Source organism: Sapajus apella, unplaced genomic scaffold, assembly GCF_009761245.1.
Source record: "Sapajus apella isolate SASKATOON/1434 unplaced genomic scaffold, GSC_monkey_1.0 scaffold35, whole genome shotgun sequence".
NCBI lineage: Eukaryota > Metazoa > Chordata > Mammalia > Primates > Cebidae > Sapajus > Sapajus apella.
The window spans coordinates 19,663,078-19,682,532 of NW_022436975.1; the positions used below are offsets into that span (position 1 = coordinate 19,663,078).

A 19,455-nucleotide genomic window follows, 5' to 3' on the forward strand; every position below is an offset into this window, starting at 1 on the left:
ATTTTTTAATGTAATATATTATGTACAACCTTTTAAGTCCACATATCTAAGGTTATCTCACTGAGGTAACTACTTGGTACATCACTGTATTGATGTTCTCTAATTTACCTAGTAAATGTCCCCTATTGACAGACTTCTTTTGTTTCTAATTTTATATTACTGTAAATAAAGCTGGAGTTTTATGTATAAAGCTGAAACCTCCTTTTAAATATTGTGAATAAAGTTGTCTTAATTATAAGAATCAAAACATCTTGAGGGCAACAAAATGTATTAATTATAAAATGTATGGGATCAATAGGAAGAAAACAGAAGGACAAGGGATGCACAAGAATAAACTTTGTTGATCGATATTCATCAGAGAACTTAGAATATATTGCTTCTCTATGGAGCTGTCAAAGCATTCTACATGTGATGTTATAGAGGCATAGGGTGAGACATTCAAGCCTCACGCCACAGGCCCTCTAAGATTCTAAACATGTCATCTCATTTAGGTCTCAGGTCTCAGTGTACACTTTCAAATATCACATGGCTTGGGAATAGTTACAACCGTGAGGTTGTTCATTAGGTAGACTATACCTAATGCCACATAGTGAAGGGTACAAGTTCCCAAGACAAGATTTCTGTTTGGTTTTGAAAGCAATGAAGAAAAAATTCTCATATCCCCTATGCTACTCAAGGAAACATAAGCTTTAAATGTTATTTTGCAAAATATAAAAACAGATGGTATGCACTTTATTAACAGACCAAAGCTTATTTTGAAGATTCTATTAACATGGTATCATGGTTTCATATTTTTTTTCTGTGTTAGTGCTATCACTCCAACCTATAATATGTTCCATATTTTATATCAAGTTTTTCTCCAATAATTTGCAAAATGAGAGAAAACAAAAAAACACAAACTCCAAATAGAAACTTACTGCAGAATAGAGATAACTTTATAAATTTAGATGGATTTCAGAATAAAATCTGGAAAAGACAAATCAATTTTTTAAAAACTGCATGTGGAATTAGGCTTTGCCAAAATTCACATTTACTTTAAATGAATTTTGGATCATTTTAAATCTGCGTAAACCTCACCTAACCTTATTCATGGTGACAGTGATACATATGAGCCCTCTAACTTTTTGGTTGATTGTGTAGTTTTACATGTTTCCTCTACCATTCATTTTATTGTTTATGTCAGATTTCAGATGATTGTGATTTTTCTAAAAATACTTAGCAACTTTATGTTATGGAATTGAGACATTTGTTTATTATTAGCCTGCTTTCAATTTCACAGTTGAATTATCTGTATATTATCTTCAGATAAAGACCATAGGATAAAGCAAAGATTTATTAGTTTCTTATCCATTGGCTTCATAGACAGGGAAACATAGAAGAACTGCACTTGAGAATATCTAATTTTAGATCATGGAAAAATCTGCTTTATATTGATTTTTCAATTTTTATAATTTGGTTTCAATTTTATAGCTAGAGAATACCATATGTAAACTCATAGCCAATTTATAGATTTTCAATAAGTCTATAAATTCTAGTTATATTTTTATTTATTCCTGAGAGAATCAGTGTCTATAAGTCCACTCAGTGTAGATCCTCCCAGTTCAGGGGCATAAATGAATGAATGCAAAAAGTCACAATAAGTAATGGTGGCTGATATTTACAACCTTTCTATTTAATAGTGTGTTTGTATAGACATATTAATAAAAATTCAAATTCATAAGCACCACAAATTATGTGATTTAGTTATTACACATTACAGACTTATATTTCAAATTCTATGTTTCGAAAAGTTGATTCTCTCAGAAGAAATTACTTAGCAATATTGTGCAAAGTAATTTATACACTGAGGAAAGGTCACCCTTTTCAATATATGGTGCTGTGAAAATTAAATTGCCACATGCTGAGGAATAAAAAACTGGACCCCTATCTCTCACCACACACAAAAATCAACTCATGATTGATTAAATACTTAAATGTCTAGAATTACAACAATACTAGAAGAAAGCCTAGGGAAAACTCTTCCAGACATTGGTCTAAGAAAGGAATTTGTGACTAAGACCGCAAAAGCAAAAGTAAAATAAAAAATAGACAAATGAGACTTAATTAAACCAGAAAGCTTCTGTACAGCAAAAGAAATAATCAACAGAGTGAACAGAAAAACTGTAGAATGGAATAAAATACTTATAAAATTTGCATCTGACAAGGAACTAATACTCGATACAAGGAACTCAAAAAACTCAACAACAAACAATCTCATTAAAAAGTGGACAAAGAACATGGATAGATGTATAAACATTTTTCAAAAGAAGAAATACAAATGACCAATAAGAATATGAAAAAAAGTGCTCATTATCACTAATCATCAGAGAAATGCATATTAAAGCCACAATGAGATATCATCTTACACCAGTCGGAATGGCTATTATGAAAAAGGTGAAAAATAACAGATGTCGGTGAGGATGTGGAGAAAAAGGAAGGCTTCTACACTGGTGGGAGTGTAAATTAGCACAAAGTCCATGGAAAACAGTATGGAGGTTACTCAAATAACTAAAAATAGAGCTACCACTACTGGGTGTATACATAAAAGAAAACAAATCAGTATATTAAAAAGATACCTGCACCTGTATATTTATCACAAACCTATCACAATGGCAAAGATATAGAATCAATCTAATTGCTCATTGACAGATGATTGGATAAAGAAAATGTGGTATATATACACAATAGAATACTATTCAGTCACAAAAAGGGATGAAATAATGTCTTGCAGCAACACAGATGAAACTGGAGGTCTTTAAGTGAAACAACTCAGAAAGAGAAGACAAATGCTGCATGTTCTCACTTATCAGTGTGAGCTACATAATGCATACATGTGGACATCGAGTATGAACTGATATATATTAGAGACTCAGAAAGGTGGGAGGGTGGAAAACGGGTGGAAGATGGGAAATTACTTAATGGGTACAATGTACATTATTTGGGTGTTGGATACCACTAAAAGCCAAGACTTACCCTCCACAAAATACATCCATGTAGCAGAAATCGCACTGTACCTCTTACATTTATATAAGTTAAAAAAAAATAATTGCCACTAGGTGTCCTTAATCTGGTCTTATGGTTTCCTGTTTGCCAATGTCACCAGCACTCTCAATTTTTATTTTGAACCTGTTCTATCTCATTTATCTTACCTGTCTAGCTCTTATAAATCTTTTGAGTCATTACTCATTTCTTAAATAATTCTAATTTGTTTTATATAATATCATTCAATGATAAATGTTTCCCAATGGACTCAGTGCTATAGTATTTCCAGTCAGTTTCAAGTGAGTATTATAGTTAATGTCATTAGTTTAGGCCATCTAATACTTGAATACCTTCTCTGTGAAATGTCCTATCTTATGATCTTCGTGGAAGGCAGGAGTGGAAAGTGCTACATACTATTGCTTAGGGATTCTCTGAAGCTGAAGTACAGGCAAATGAACTGTTTCCTGTTCAACAGTCATAACCACATGCCTCAGAGACTTACTGACAAGAGCAGTAGTCACAGATGGACCAAATCCTGGGACAGAAGGAGTGATGTTAAGGGTGGGATCCAGCAAGAGGTGTTACTGGTATTTGAGGTACAAGCCACAGCATTTAATGTTTAGCAGTGGTATTCTCACTGGGCCAGTACTACAGCCTAACTTTCGACATTGCTCCTGGGGTGAGTATCTCATATCAATTCTCCAACCCTCCTGATGAGCCTGTAAGCTACTTGATAGCCATCAATAAACTTCTTTTCTTCTCAGTAACGTTAGAAACTTGGCTAACTAGTCTCAGCCTTTATAAGACATTTGGAGTAACCACCAAGGAAATGGTCGCTCCAGTGAAAATTCTTACCTTGGTCTGTGCACAGAGTTGCCCAGTCGCCGCAGGGTTGCAAGCTTTTTCTCCCCTCATTGCTAAGAGTCCAGGTTTATTCCCTGCACCAGGTGGATCCTGATTCCTTTCCCCTGAGGCTGCTGAAACGAGGCAGCAGGATGCATCTTCTCACGAGAGGTGATCAGAAACCCTTTCCTCAGGTGAGAATGAAGTCCTCATACGGGCAATCAAATTATTGGGAACAAATGCTTGGTGCTGTAAAGAAAGATCAGCACTGAGACAAAGGATCTCTCATCAAGGCAATTTACTTCCTGCAGAAAGGGTGCTGCCCATCAGCAATCCTGCCATGAGAGCACAATGAACAAAGTAAGGCAGGAATATTTATCCTTCACACATTGGTTACTTACTGCTGTGTCCTGTGTCTGTTGATTGGAGCTGGACCTTACAGTCTAAACTCTGTGTCCCCACCCAAATCTCATCTTGTAGCTCCCATAATCCCCACATGTTGTGGGAGGAATTCAGTGGGAGATAACTGAATCATGGGGTCTGGTCTTTCCCATGCTGTCCTCATAATAGAGAATAAGTCTAACAAGATCCAATGGCTTTAAAAATGGGTGATTCCCTGAATAAGTTCTCTCTTTGCCTGCTGCCATCAATGTAAGATGTGACTTGCTCCTCCTTGCCTTCTCCCATGATTGTGAGGCCTCCAGCCATGTGGAACTCTAAGTCCATTACAAATCTTTATTTTGTAAATTGGCCAGTCTCAGGTATGTCTTTATCAGCAGCATGAAAATGGACTAATACAATGTTGCATTGCCTATGATGAGATTCTTTGTTCTGAATAGAGCAGGCTCTATTCTGATTTGAAAAGAGGCAACTTAGGATGACACCATAGGAAATTCTCTTCTGAAGCCATTTTATATATGTCAGTATCCTTGCCTACCTACCTTAAGTAATAACATATTTAAATAACCTGATCGACAAGAGAAATTGTTTACTACTGGTGTGAGACAATTCTTCATTGGTCTTTCATACTTCTGTGCTTCTTGTGAGCACCTGGAGAGCAGTATCTTACATACAAGCCTTTTTCTCAACGATATATCCAAGGACGTTTGTATAGCAAACAGCCTTAGATGCAGCAAAAGGCAGATTTGTTTACGCTTTAGTATAATAAAGATAATGTCTTCCTTGAAGGCAAAAGTCAGGCAAGCTTGCTTACTGCCCATTACCAAAGATCAGGGTTTCTTAAACTCAGGATTTTTCTTCTGTAATGTGACTTGCTGCATGCACAGGCATCGCCTTTTTGCATCACTTTTACATCTGTCCCAAGAGTCTCCTGTTTTTCTCTAGCATCTGAAAAATTGTGACAGGCTTGCAAGAGGATTAATGAAATCAGATTCTACATTATATTTCATGACAGTTGAGAATAGTTTGAACATTATGAAATAATATATATCTGTAGGATCTGATATTTTTTTACCTGATCTGAAAACTAACAATATGCATATCCATATCTGGATATCTATCTATATCTAAAGATAGATGGATAAAGATCTATAGCTGTTCTCAAATGACAAATAGACATTTTATATCCATTCCCAAATAGAATGGAATATAATATATGCTAATTTTTTGGTTTTACAAAAAGACTTACAATAGGATTCTTTTTTTTTTTTGTTTTTTGAGATGTTTTGCTCTTATTGCCCAGGCTGGAGTGCAATGGTGCAATCTTGGCTCACCACAACCTCCGCCTTCTGGGTTCAAAAAATTCTCCTGCCTCAGCTTCCTGAGTAGCTGGGATTTCAGACATGTGCCACAATGCCCAGCTAATTTTGCATTTTTAGTAGAGACGGGGTTTCTCTATGTTGCTCAGGCAGGTCAATTCTCCAGGTTGAATTCCCAACCTCAGGTGATCCACCCGCCTCAGCCTCCCAAAGCGCTGGAATTACAGATGTGAGCCACCATGCGCAACCACAATAAAATTTTTAAACTACTTTTTGGACAACAAAACTAACTTATTTGACTTCTTAACATGTAATTTATGCTTTATTCAAAAATTCTTTTGTCTTTTAATTAAAGAATGTTAATATAATCACAAGCAAGATGAGGGTAACACAAACAAAAAAAGCATATTATGTGCAAAGTTCTCTACAAAGTGCTATGAATAAAAAGTAGCATCATTCCTACCGTCAGATAAATGAAAGTTCAGTGGAGAGACAGACATTTAAGTGAGCATATAAATATACATTTCTAAGTATTATAATAAGGGTATATAACAAGAGCTATTGGACAATTGAAGGTCCAATTCTGCCTAGGAAAAAGAGCTTTTACAGAGGATTCTTCTTAGACATGGAGTATGGAAATACTTTTCTAGAAAGATAAGAGAAAGAAAAGATTTCAGGCATGGAAAACAGCACACTGGCAGAATTTATTTAGTATTGCAAAAGCTATACCACCCATGGAAGAAGCCAAATAGGTCTGCTAGTGTTGTATTCCAAGGAAAGAAGGTGTAATTTTTTTCTGGAAGTCAATGAGGAGTAATTAAAGGATTTTGAGAAGCAGAGTCACATGCTCTGTATCCTTCTATTATGGATTGAAGTGCATCCCCCTAAAATTTACATTTTGATTTGACTTCATTTGGAGACAGAGTCTTTAAAGAAGTAATTAAGGTTAAATGAGGTCATACGAGTGGCACTCTAATTCATTAGGACTTGTGTCCTTTTTGCAAGAGAGACACCAGGAAGGGGACGTGTGCAGAAAAAAGGCCTGTGGGAACACAGGAAGAAGGCAGCTATCTGCAAGCCAAGGAGAAAGGCCTCAGAAAGAACTAACCTTGCTGACATCCTGATCTCAAGGGCTCCTTTCTATTGTTTAAGCCAAACAGTCTTTGGTACCTAGTTATGCTAGTGCTAGCAAACTAATATACTCTCTTTATTATTTTTCACAGGACTTATCAGAATGCAACATATCCTACATGTGTTTTATTGTGTACTGTCTTAGAATACACATTTCATCAGAGCGGGGGCTTTCTGCTGTTATTACTCACTGAGGCGTCTGCAATACCTAAAATATTACCCAACACATAGCTGGTGTTCTTTTAGTATTTCTTGAGTAAATTAATAGAAACCACATGGAATATGAATTACCGTCAAAACAGCTCAAGATGGAAGGCAGAATACTCACTAGTGGCAATCACATTACACAAATGTGAGATTATGATGCCTGATTAGACATTCTTTGAGACAGGAATATGGAAATAGGTTTGAAGGAGTTAAGGAACTCATTTTAGAACATTTCAAATTTGAGATGCCAGTAAGACATCCACATGGAGCTGTCTAGTGAGCAGTTGGATATGTGACTCCGGGGTTCTGATGGGAAAACTTGGCTAGATGTAAGCATTAGAGTCATGAGAAAGTAAATATTAGATAAAGCCATGGTCAAATTGAGATCCCACGGAGAAGTTAACTGCAAAGACTTAGAATGCATTTCTTTAAAATTCCATCTACTGAGAAGGCAGGAAAAGAACCTAAGATTAAGGAACCAGAGAGGTAGAGAACAAGGAGGAAGAATAACCTGGATTAATGAGTGATCATTCCTTTTTCTGGAAAATGTCTGTATAGTTTAATAAAGTACAGGATATCTAATTAGTCAATCTTTCAGTTGTAAGGGAAAATCTTGTGGGAAAATTTCTGTAACATGTTTTAGCCTGACTTGGAAGTGAAAAAGAACAAATTATGTTTTCTTGGATCTTGAGAGATTATGTGATCTCATTATGTTGCGTTAGCTATAAAAGAAAGCCATTTAGAAGATTCAGCTACAGTCCAAATGATCAAATCCTCACTTCAGAAAACTTGAATTCCTTCAAGCCAAATGGGCAGTGGAGAAATCACTGCATGTATCTATTTAAAATCAGAATTGTTCTTTCAATGTGTTCATAAAATTCTATCCTAGGACTAACTGTGAAATTCTTAAGCATCAAATCTCATAAAAGCCATTCTCTTAGATTGATGTTCATAGCATATTATCTGGAGAAGTCCAGCTCTCTCAAATAGAAGGACTAAGCAAATGAAAATAGACTCAGTGAAAAAAGAGAAGAAACACTTTGAGTAAGTTAGTCAAGCTTGGAGACATGAACATCAGAGTAGTTTCATGAAAGAATATCTCACAAGGTCTGTCTATATCAGGAACTCAAGACAAGATCCTTCTTTGAGAGCCACAGCGAATTCGCTCCAACTGAGATGGATATTTGAATACTGTCCTTTTGGAACTCCTGTGCCAGTTGCCACGTGAAGGCACAAAATGTCTTAATTGTAAGATTCTTTTTTTTCCAAATTTGACCCATCTATTTTCATGCCAGCTTTGCCCTGTATTTTCCCATTTTATTAATACACTATTTACTGATAACATTTGGCCAGAATTTTGTTGAAACTGAATTACTTTTGTTTTCCTGGTCCTTTTCTGCCTCTGACATCAAACCTGCCATTTCTACACAATTCTACTATTTTTACATGCCATGACCCCATGATCTTGACTTTGTCCCTAATTCTTGCCCCTATATTAAATTATATTAGTATTTTTAGTCTCTCTACCTCTCTCACATTTTGTTTACAATATCTGTTCATTGTTATTGATCTAAGATTAGACTTCCATTGAGATTATTTTGGTAAGGGTTTTTCAAAGACACCATTACATAAAAAGTGGTAGACAAAATTATTGTTGGCTCTTTGCCATGAGAAAAATATAGAATTTTCCACAAATACCAACTCAGACCTCATAATGTTTCTGTCAAATGAGGTGTGAAACAATCACAGATATACATCAGCCAACAGAGTATGGGTGTTTTATTTTACCAGAAACATGATAATAGCCATGCTTTAAATCATGAAACTCTGAATGTTTGAGTTCATGGATTAATGAGGGTTTTTTTTTTTTTTTTTTAAATAAATGGCAGGCAAAGTTTCAAGGTTATTAGTGGATTTGTGTTTGTAACACCATAATGTTTTTATAATTGGAATAGAATACTTATAATTTTAGTGTTTTTGAAGACAGGGCTATTGAAACTTGTCCCAGTAAATACCCCAACAAAATAGGGTGGCCATTTTGAATTGGAAAATATTGTGTAATCTCTGAAGAGTATCATCAGACTTTTTAGATTGCTGCAGTGCTCCTGTTATCTCTTCCAGTGATATCTTAACTATAAAGATAGTTTAACTATAAAGATATATTTCTTCCAGTGATAATCTTAACTATAAAGCATTCTTTGTCATTACTATTAATGGGAATTTGTGTTGCAATGTTAGCCCTTTTTAAAATCAGAGATTTTTCAATTTGAGTTTACTCTGTTATACCTGAGGCCAAGAGCTCGAGAACAGCCTGGTCAACATGGTGAGACCCCATCTCTACTAAAAATGCAAAAATTAGTTGGGCATGGTGGCGCATGCCTGTAGTCTCAGCTACTCAGGAGGCTGAGGCAGGAGAATCACTTGAACCTGGGAGGCAAAGGTTGCAGTGAGCTGAGATTGTGCCACTGCACTCTAGCCTGGGCAACAGAGTTAGACTTCATCTGAAAACAAACAAAAAAAGAAACTTGCATGAGGATTCTTAGAAGGGTCTTAGAGGCTGAGCCAGTTATTAAAGGTTTTTTTAACAGCTTCTTCGTAAAGATCAGGTAGGTGGGACAAAGCACACAGTTTCTAAGAAGCCAATGTAGTTCTTTCAGTTCTGAAGGAAGCCCTTATAGTGTTATGCCAAGCCAGGGAGTGAAGACTTTGAGGCGCCGCTAGGAGTGCCCTGATGGGTTGTGGTGATAATGAAAAACTCAGACTCAGGGTGGTTTGCTCTATCTGGACTACCCACAAAACTGTGATTCCTCGTCTCGAATCTCTCAACTGCCTTCTTTTATCCAGAATTCTACTTTCAGATGATTAAAAAACCCATTTTAAATGTCATTTTCCTAAGAAACATGAATAAAAAGTATTTATCCATATTCTCAAAGTTTTAGTTGATTTAGATTTGAAGTTTACCACACATAGTTTCAGAAGATCATATGTAGTTTTCTAATGAAACTGAATTAGAGAGCTCTAGTTGAGATATTTAAACAGGTGCAATGAATACAAGCTTCCTTTGTAGCTTCTGATCCTACCTGATATATTTCACAATATCTTTCACATGTTGGCTTCTATTTATATTTGTTGAATGAATAAAATGTTGATCGTTTACCTAAATAAAGCAATGCACAAGTTATTCAAATGTGATAGTAGTCAAAACTTTGACCTTTTTTATTTTAAAATTTTAAGTTATTTTTTTCGCTTTATTAAGGTATAATTGAAGGTATACATTGTGAAATTATTAAATCAAGCTAATTATAATATCTAGCACCTCACATACTAATCTTTTTGTGTTGAGAACATTTAAGATCTACTTGAAAATTGCTAAGAGAACAGAACTTTATTTTCTAAATGCAATTAATTTTATGCTATATATAGGCAGCTGAAATTTTGAGGAATATATTTAAGACTTCACTGTTTCTGACATGTCACTGAGTCAGTGGCAAGAATGACAATACCTGTCTTAGTTTTATGCACTAATGAAAAGGAGAGAAGCTTTAAAGTATTCTATTTTTTATCTAAGGATTGCTTCTTTCCAAAGGCAATATAGGCTAAGATATCGAGGAACCTGAAAACTTAATATAGCATATTGTTTTTTTCATTCAAAATGCCCTATAATAATTGTTTTAATTTTTGCTGCTTATTATTTATTAAATGATAGAGTTTATATTATCAAAATTAAATCTGAACTCTGAGGAGCAATCCCAGGCAAATGTGAATTAGCAGGCAGCATCCTGCCTAATGAAATGTCGGCTGAATGTGAATAGTTTCAGGTTCCTATGAGTACTACAAATGACCAGCTATTTTAAGGCCAATATTCAACTAAGGTATTATCCTATACTTCTGCTATGCTCTGAAAGAAGAAATGCATGGAATATAAATATCCAATTACAGAATCTACAGGGCAAGTCTACTGAGCCCTGGGACTGCTAAAGTTGAGTTCAGGCTACTGGCCTTGGGTAAATCAAAATTTAGCAAAGAGACTTAAAGTCTTTTTGGCTATGAAACAAATGACCCTAAAAATTCACACATGAGCTAAGTTTAAAGGTTTGTTTGTTTTGTGTTTAGAGGCAGGAATCTGAGAAGAGAGGAAATTTCAGGTCAAATGGTGGCAACACTTGGGAGTTTCGAAACTCCAGGATATTGACAAATACACAATGCTTCTCTGAGAGTTCTACATGGGGCTCAGGAAGTGTAGGTGACCATTGATGTGGCAGTGATAACAACTGCACAAAGCAATCTGCTTTATGTTTTGAACTTGAGATGTTTGGTTAGGAAGAAATGCAAGCTAAAAGTTGAACTCTAACTTTTACCCATTGGGTATGACTGTTGAATGACATCAAAGGTGTTTGAAGAAAATCATCATTATTTTTCTTGAGTGAATTACCTTTTTGCAATGAATTTTAGTTTGAGGAGAGACTAATACTATTTCCTAGCAGAAATGTTGCATACAAAATGCATTAAATTAATTGCAAATGAAGTTAAACACAATTTGCTGTGTTGTATACTTATGGGCACTGAGACAGATGAGGATATACTTCAACAGGAGGTAAAACAAAGAAGCATTTGATATGAGGTTCTGAGAATTCTTTAAAGTTTTAGCTCTGAGTGCTCCACCTCTCCGTCAGACTGAGATTTAGCCTTTGGGTTAAGTATGGTGGGCTGAGTGTCCTGACTGCCCACATTTGAACCACTTTAGTAATTTCCGCAGAACTCAAATGCTTCTACTGCTGGGACTTGGAAGAGAAAGAAAAAAACACTTTTAATCCTGAAAATTAAGTCCTTGGCTTTCTTCTTGTCCTGCTTATCAATTCATTTAAAGCTAAGAAAATTTTTCTTAAAATACGTATTTTGTGATGGAGGGTAAAGATGACACCCCTAAAAATCAGAAGGAAAGGGAATAAATGCAGTGTAAGAAAGAAATCACCAATAATCACCTAACTTAGAGAAAATAGTCTCATTTTAGCTTCAAAAGCTGGAATGGTACCCTAGAACCTAATGCATAGGCAACAGGAAAATGAAAAATACTGAATAGAAAGTGATGTTTTTTGTGGGTTTGTTATCTTTAGCATGTAATTCATTTTATATAATAAATATATAATTCATTTTACTTTTATTAATTTATAATCCATTTACTCTTTAATATATAATTCATTTAATGTTTTTATAATTCAACTTTTGAAATAGCTGTCTTTAAGAGCCAACTTGCAAAATTTCTGAAAGTTGAGCAATTAGCTCTCTCTTCAGCAATCTGGAGTGGACCATTTACACGTACAGCCCCCTCCACTCCACTACCATTCCCCACGCTACCCCAAGTGCAGATAAGGAAGGAGACAGAGCTTGAGAGATAGAGCTCCCAGATTGTGTGGAAAGAACCAATATGTTGTCTGGAGAAAAACAAAATCTCCAAAGTGAAAAGTGAGGTGTTTTAGCCGTGTGAGCCTCAACCTTGAGGGGGAGCAAACCACCTTCTTTCCTTCTGATTTTATGACTTCTCCCAGATCCATAAGTGAGAGGCCATTCATGAACCACATTGAAGGAGTCATGTTTTATAAGGTTATGTGAATTGTAGAACAATACCAATGGCTCTCTAAGTTGATTTAATTCACTAGAAAAAATTTTTGAAGTGGATAAAAAAGGCTTTTATTTGTGATAGGAATTATGTTTTAAAATGACAAGTCCCTGACTGCTACCAGATCCCACTCTTCAGCCTGAAAATGAGCTCCTATAAATAAATGAAATCTGAGAGAATAGAATTAATTTCAGAGTGTTTGTGTATCTGCTATACTTATCTTTGTATGTTTCCTTATAATCTTTCAGTGTCTAGACATATTTATTTCAGTAAATTAGAATATGAGTTGACTTCTATTTGTGAAACATATGAAATGATGTGAATTGGATGAAAAATGTGTTATCAATTAAAATTTCATTCATGAAATTCTATACAACATGTTCATAACATAAATAGCTGCTTGTTTTAATTTTCTCAAGTTAACCTATATTAAAATGATTTCCAGTAAAACTGAGGCTGTAAAATATTTTATCATGTATTTTATGCTGATAGTGAATGCAGCAAAAAATGTGTAGAATAGCACCCCAGGTTCGGACTCTAAATATTTCTCAAGCAGCATCTGTTACACAGACATTTATAAAGATTCTGCATCAATATTGTATACAGTCTAACTTAAGAGGCATTTCTTTGATGCTGTCGTTGTTGATTATTATAATCTCAGTTATCCTTCTCTGGCCTTGTTTATTTCTAGCTAATAGTGTTCCCTCTTCTTTTTTCGTTCAGTTTACTTGCTAATTTTTTTCATAATATCCTGTACATTCAGAGTTTAAAAAAAATCAGATCAGCAAAAATGTCAGATTTCTTTTTTAGTCTTATATATGACTTTTTTTTTTTCTTTTTTGCAAAAGACTTAAAATGTATTTACTTTTAGAAAGAATTGTGGTTAATCATGAGTTATTCCTTGGCACAAATTGATAGAGGTGAAAAGACTCTGTGTCTGTACAGGAAGTGCCAGCTTTGTGAGGCAGGTTATGTTTGCCTTTGAGCTAATATCCAACTTCAAGCTGAGAATTCCCAGAAGGCATTCACATCTAAAGGTGGAGACAACTTCTAAGATGAATGCATCTTGCAACTCCAAAAGAATCAGTTGTAATGGTGGAATGATAGGCCATGGGGCTGCTATTTTGATGATAGGGCCCTAGTGATAGCCACTTAATTGAAACAACACTAACAGTCCCTTATTACAAATGAGGTCTCCCTTGTCTGAGACCCAGTTCTGTGACTACTGAGATGAACTGGCTAGAACTCAGTGAGAAGTGAGGTACGGAAAGGTGTAAAAGCATATTAGTAGAGGTTAGCCTGTTTGTCTTTCTGCATAATCATGTTAAATCACACTTTCCAGGTCATAAAATGAGTATTTCCTAATTATTTATGTAGTTATCAATATACTTTTTTAATGATCTATGTTGCAGTGACTATGACTACAGCTGATTGCTATTATGTTTCCAGGGCTGGCATAAAAATACAGCTCTGGGTTCAAGACCAGGCTAGGCAACACAGTGAGACCCCAACAAAAAAAAAGCCCCAGCCACTCAGGAGGCTGAGACAGGAGCACTGCATGAGCCCAGGAGTTGAAGCCTGCAGGAACTTACTGTGCTCTGATGGCACTGCCTTCCAGCCTGGGTGACAGAGCAAGACCTTGTCTCTAAAGAAAACAAGAACCAAAACCAAATAAGAAAAACAACTCTGGGAAGCTAACTGAAGAAAGTGATTGCTGATTTGTTGCACGTTTACGTGGTTCCCTTTTTCTAGGCAATAACAGCAATACTCAGGCACAAGAATGCAGTTTGTGACGGCTGTTCTTGCAATAAAGTATTTTGTGTGTGTACTTTGTGTTTGTATATAAAGTATTTTATATAGCACAAAAGCGTTTATTTGTTCTAGGCAATTATCTGAGGCTGTCAAGTTCAAAGAATTGTGTAGATGTATCCCAAAATAGCATCTCCCCACAAAGACCAAATGGTAATGATGAAGGATCTTATTAGAAACAGTTAACTATTTCTTATGCTCCCATGTAGCTGGGGAGGGTTTTTACAGACATTGATGCATAAATGAAAGATAGTTATGATGCCATGTGGTGCAAAAGTAATTGCTCTTCTGAAGTAAGTGAAGTTGAGATGTTTGATCCAATCCTAGAGCAGAGGTTCTCAAAGTGTCATCTCTTAAACAGGGGCATCATAGCTACCTAATAGCTTGTTAGAAATGCAAATTCCCTGGGCCCTATTCCAGACCTACCAAATCAAAGACTCTGGAGCCAAGCCCTTGCCATCTGTATTTTATTGATAACAAGACTTACATGGTAAGGTTTGAGAGCCACTGCTCTAGAGCACCCCTTGCCATGCAAACCTTTAACCAAAGGAAAAGGATAGAAGTTAGTTAACTGGCAGCCAAAGTATGTTAGACATGAAAATGATCAGAGAGCGTTGACCTAAGACAGGCTTGAACATTTAGCTTTTCAAGGCCACCTTATCTTGCATAGCTCACACCTGGTGTCTTTTCTCTTTCCTCATGGTTGTCTCCTACTTGAGAATTCACTCTGGCTTAAGCCTCATCCTGGTCTTGAGGAATCCAAACCTTGATTTGATCCCCAGTTCCTGCCATCTTATCCAGCTCTGATTCTTATTTACAGACAGTCTGGTCTTGTACCAGCTCTGCCCAAGTCCCAGAGATAAAAACTTCAGATTCACTCTCTCTGTAGTTTCTTCTGCTCTATTGCCACAAATTCACCACTATTTCCGAATACACTATTTGCAAAGTTAAAGAGGCAACACCTGGCCATAGGACCCGAAGAAGGCAGAAGCCTTTTTCACTCACCTCACTATCTATTAAGATGCTAATAAATGTTTAACAACTGACTATCAAAAGAAGCCCTGCTTTAGAGTAGTAGATAATTTCTGTGGTGTAAATACTCCCACCATATCTGATTTCAGGTTACCAATTGATGATCCTGGTAGCTGTGATGACACCGAACACAGCTGGAGCTGGGAAGAGACGTGCACAGTCGGCTCTGCAAGCCTGCAGGAGCTGGCTCCAGGACAGCACAGCCTCCATTCCCACCCTCTGCCCAAATCCCTGGCATCAGAATGTCCCCAGCAAACAAACATGTAGTAAATGAATACAAATGGATAGATCAGTGCAAACCTTTAACCAGCACTGGAAAAGCAACTCAAGGTGTATGTGTCAATGGTAAGGAAACACGGCATCTATATATGCGGGTAGGACATTTTGCTTCACTTTCTTATCCAGACTTGAAGAATGAACAGTTGACATCAAATTGCATAAACATTTGCCGCATAATAAAAAACAGATATGTTCTTGTAACTAGCTATTCTAACTCATCCCAAAATGATTCTGTACCTGTAATTTAACAGTTGCATATCATTTCAAAGCAGAAATGGTCTGTATTTTAACTCGTGTAAGTGTTTGAACTTGTAATTGAAGTGAGATAATTAAACTGGTGAGGCTGGCATTTGTAGACATAACTTTTTCCCTTCTTTTGGCTCATCCTAAGAACACGCAATGTGATACAGAACTCGCTATTTAATGGATGCCTAGTCCATTTCACTTAACATTATCAAATGCTCATGTGAAAAGAAGTCATATTTAAATTTTTTTGAATATTTATGAATAAAGATTTCCCCTGAACTGCAAAGGCAAATAGTATTTATTTGCCAATTTATATTTGTCTTCAGAATAAATGCTTATTCTTTAACACACTTTAAAAAATTTGAGAAGAAAGTTATACCATTTTTCCCTCTAAGAGTAGGAGCTGATTTATGACTTCAAAACATGTATTTGACTAGGAAACTTTTGTTATTCTTTAACATACTTTTAAAATGATTTGAGAAGAAAGTTATACCTTTTTTCCCTCTAAGAGTAGGAACTGGTGTTTTTATGACTTCAAAACATGTATTTTGACTAGGAAACTTTTGTTAACTTCTCTGCAATTAGATAATAGAAATCACTGTTGTTCCTCATTCCCCTGATCGGTTATTCCACTTTTTAAATGCTCTCTGTAGGTGTTCATGTTCACTGGTATTTTCTTTCAACAATTCCTGTAAGTTATCCTTTCTTTGTGGATAAGTCAGAGTTTGCAAAACTTTACAGCCTTATTCTTCAATTAAATACCGACATGGAATGGTGGTGTGGAGCATGCTAATCAGCAGGACCTCCCTGTGGGAATCTGTGCTAGAAGACTGGTTTACATTGAAGGCAGACAGTGCTGTTGACACTGGCTGTCAAAAAGGTTTCACGTCTTTGAAAGGAAATCTTAATCTTCTTTATTCATGTGTGAACATGTCCAGGCCCCCATCCCGGGACTCATATGCATTGGCTGTTTAAACTACAGGTTGCTAGGCTTTGGGCTAGAGTCTGTTTGCCTGCGTCTAGTTCCCCTAAATGGATGAGGACTGAAAATTAAAATCTGTCTGACACAGACCTCGGCTTTTCTGTCTCTGTTTGAAGAGACATGGCAACCTAGGGCAAAATGAAAAGGAATTTTATTGAGCGCAAAACCACTCGATGTTTAAATGTTGGAGGCAGGAACTGAATGGTGATTCGGGGTAACTCGTAGATTGTTTATAGACAGTGGGATGGCTGTCAATCAAGGCACAAAGGCAAAATTTGTGTCAGAAAAAAAAAAAGTGCTTTTCTACTGGCTGAACCCTTGTTTCCTGTTAACAGTCTCAACTCCAGAAATAAAAAGCTTTTTTTTTTCCTTGAAGTTTCCAAGCACACAAATTTCAGAATAACAGAGATGCCTTACTGATCTGGGTGGCACAGTTTAAAGCTAAGTTATGCCAAAAAGACCTCCTATGCAGTTTCTCTGTTGCATTTACAATTTTTTTCATCTTACTTATAACTCTTGTTTCTGCATTTTTCACAAATAGAAGCAGCAAAGATGTAATCACCATTGGAAATCATCAAAGACATTTGGGACAATATGTACCATTTTAAAAACCTAATACAAAAAGATCTTAGGCATACGTTTGATTTTATTTTTAGAACCCATTTCTTCCTGGAAATTAGACATTTTCTTGAGTGTTCTTTTATATCATTAAGTAAACATTTTCATTGTTAACATTGGTAGTGTTAACAAAATACATATGTTTTGAAAAATTAGCAATGCAAATTAGGATTTTCAAAATAAGTTTTTACCTTTTGCTCCCAGAGAAATTTCAGGGCATGCAAGGAATATATATACATTAACCTGGGAGGTAGTTAAATGTGTTTCCTCATTTAATGTAAAAAACATCTAGATTTGAGATTTTGTTCAATAATGATAGATTTCAATTGAACTTTGAATTCTCTCTGTATTTCTTAGATTTCTGTGTAACAATAGCAATCTTTTCCTACATAAACAAAGATAATAGGGCTGACTCACCAGTATGGAAAGACACTTGTGCTGGTGCTGCTTTAAGGTGATGGTAGATTTGCTGTGTTGAATAGATGCTTCAACCCAACTCCGTTTTCAACTGACACCATGCATTTGTCAAAGGACTGTTCATGGGTTTTATCCTTGGCAAGAGGAGCACAACGAAAGGAAAGAACATTATCAAAAATCTCCTCTTGTCATTTTTGGTTTTAAGGAGTGCTCATTAATCATACTTGTTATTTCCTACCAACCCTGAACAATTTGAGAAATAGTCAAAGGACCAGCTTGGAATAAAAAGTTTGGCAAAGCCAGATTGGAAAAAAGTCTATTCCCCAGAAAGCTGAATCAAGTTTATGACTACTTCCCTTGACAGAAGTTTCTTCTCTAGAACTTCCCTGAGTAAATCGAAGTGTTGGTGAAATTTCTTGCTTTCTGGCCATGAGTAGGCTTGCCAGGTGGGTAAAAATAAGACGTCTCTGATAACTAGAGAAATTTCATTGAAAGATGCCTGGCATCGGGCTGGGGTGAGGAGGCAGGGGAGATGTATCAAACAACCATCAGAATCATGGGAAAATTGAATGGATATCTAATCTATCCCATCCTTTTTATCCAGTTTGGTCATTTTCACCTAAAATAAGAGTGACAGGGAAAGAGTTGGAATCATATGGCTGGGAGTCTTCTCCTAGCCCCTACGTGGAGAGGACTAACACCCAGATTCTCTGACTCCTGTCTGGTTTCTTCCCATAGACAAAGTCTTTCTCCTTAATCAAACTTCAGTCAGTTCCTCTGAGCCCTATTCTCAAATAGGCCTGGACCTAGGGCTTCAGCATCAATCTTATTGGGCCTATTGGGCCTATATCACTCAGTTTCAGGAAGAATCCTGCTAAGTCAGTTTAGAGAGTATTCCCTACCCTTGATATCGGCTCTCCCCTCAATATCTTATTAAATTATTCATTTCCCATGATTCCCCAATGATAGCTGATCACTCTGACCTGCCTTCAGCAAGAATTCTGTTAACTAAGTTTAGCAAGAATTCTCTCTGCCCTTGATGTCACCTCTTAGTAATTTTCTTATCCACTGAACATCCTTCCCTCACAATCTGTTCTTTGGTTATAAATCTCCTTGTTATCTTTGTAATATTGAGCCTAGTTTTATCCAAGGTCTATTTTCCCCTATTGCAATTGTTCCTGAATAAAATCTGTTTTTACCATTTTAACTACTGACCAACTCTAGTTTTCTGTAACAGCAGCACCTCAATCATCTCTATCACCTATCCATTGGGAAGAGCTAAGAGCATTCCACATCTAACTATGAAGCAGAGAATTACTGGTTTCACTCCTCTGATGAGGTCACCAAAACTCTGGAAGTGAAGATAAGTTTCTAGGCAAAGTCTCAGTGCTGATAAAAACAAAACAAAACAAAAAACCAAAAAAACAAAAAACTGCAAAATAGGGACTACAGATACTGCTAGAACCATAACTGTAAAGGACTGCAAAATCCTTGCAATTTTCCATAGCCCCTCTAAAGCTCAAGAGTAAAGGAAA

At 36.1% G+C, this 19,455-nt stretch overlaps 1 long non-coding RNA gene across 1 annotated transcript in view; it reads right to left on the reverse strand.

Moving 5' to 3' along the window:
* Positions 1-10,189: 10,189 nt before the first annotated feature.
* LOC116563601 overlaps positions 10,190-19,455 on the reverse strand; it is a 204,106-nt gene continuing 194,840 nt past the window's right edge. The window contains exon 5 of the long non-coding RNA XR_004274479.1: positions 10,190-11,843. This is a non-coding gene — a long non-coding RNA (uncharacterized LOC116563601). The remainder of the gene's footprint in view (positions 11,844-19,455) is intronic.